We start from the raw sequence: 1,427 nt of genomic DNA, 5'->3' as shown, positions 1-1,427 counted from the left end.
GCTGAAGTGCTGCGTGTTTTTACAAGCCTGGGTGCAGGCTGTTGTCTGGGGAAGCTTTCAGGCCTTTGTTCGAGATCATTCATCTCGTGGGTAGGATGAGCAACATTCCCTCCATCATCTTTCTTTGCTTTTTCTAGATTGCAGGAATGAAGAACTGTTGCCTAAATGGAAAGTGCCAGCATTCCCGACTTCAAAACCTTATGGAAATTAATAACATATCTGAAGAAGCTTCTCCTGTTTTTATATACTATGAGAAGAATTTAGATCTTAAATGGTTTGCACACAGTCCCTGGAAAAAGAAATTGCTCTGTGTATCTCTCTTGGAAATTTAAGACAATAGTACTCCTCCTTTGCAACAGCAGTTAACAGATGTGAAAATAAGTATAATTGACTCTAGTGTATGATTATACAAAGGAGCATGGATGCATTTCAAATGTTAGATATTGCTACTCTAATTAAAATTTCATATTGACCCTTTTATCATAATTTCTCCCCATCAAGCACTAAAAATGTTCCACCATTATATTTTATATCTATAACTATAGATATATATTATCTGAAATTTCCCTTTGAACTCACTGCAACAAATAACTTTTTGAGTCATTGACGTAATTTTGTATTTAAAATTACAGAATATCATTATTTTCATTCTGCCATTATATTATAATTAAAAATGTTTGTGCGTAATGCTTTGGAAAAATGGGTGTTTTATAGGAAAAAACCTGGGATAACTGATTTCTATGGCTTTAAAAGCAAAAATATATAATATACTAAACCAACTCTTAATATTGCTTCTTGTGTTTTACTGTCACAGATTAAATTACAGCTTTTATGAATGATTAAATTTTAGTACATTTTCATTTTGTTTCTGTGTTTTTGTTACGGTTTCCAGGCTTTGTTTTTTATCCATGTTTTGTGAATTCTTCTTCCATTCTGGTAGATCAAGTGTTTTGTTAAAACAAATACCACCAGTGTGTCGTTATGCCAGTGGGATGTCTTCATGCACCCTCCTTGTTGGATGTATTTAATCATACCACACTGAAGTACAGAAGGCTACTTTTAATTAGTTTTGTATTTTCCTTTGAATGTTTAAAGATTGTGTTCCACTGAAAATACTTCCTCTGTACAATTATTTTTATATGTACAAATTTGGTCCAATACTGTATCAAGGTCTGACTTCTATGATGATCTTTGGTTTCACATGATCATGTACTTCGGGGGTGGAATGCCTGCTTTGGCGGGGAGCCCGTGATGATCTCCCATGGTCAGCATCTCGACGTGAAGCTGTGGAGCTGAAAGTTGGTTCTGTCTAAATACAATTTCAGCAAAGCGAACGTCTTAGATAAAATCTGAGTGACGTTACCTGGTCTGCACAGTCAGCTGAAGGGGCTTTTTGTTTCATTTTGGGTTTGTTTGTTTCTTTAAAA

General features: G+C 34.8%; 1 protein-coding gene across 1 annotated transcript in view; it reads left to right on the top strand.

The window, feature by feature from the left end:
* Window positions 1-860, top strand: part of RAP1A (RAP1A, member of RAS oncogene family) — a 22,642-nt gene extending 21,782 nt beyond the window's left edge. Inside the window, exon 8 of the mRNA XM_010284564.1 lies at window positions 138-860. The gene's annotated coding sequence lies outside the window, so the exon portion shown is untranslated. The remainder of the gene's footprint in view (window positions 1-137) is intronic.
* The last annotated feature ends 567 nt before the right edge of the window (window positions 861-1,427 follow it).

The sequence above is a fragment of the Phaethon lepturus genome, unplaced genomic scaffold (genome assembly GCF_000687285.1).
Source record: "Phaethon lepturus isolate BGI_N335 unplaced genomic scaffold, ASM68728v1 scaffold20513, whole genome shotgun sequence".
Lineage (NCBI taxonomy): Eukaryota > Metazoa > Chordata > Aves > Phaethontiformes > Phaethontidae > Phaethon > Phaethon lepturus.
Note: the sequence above shows the minus strand (reverse complement) of the source record. Positions and strands in the feature narration are given on the sequence as shown.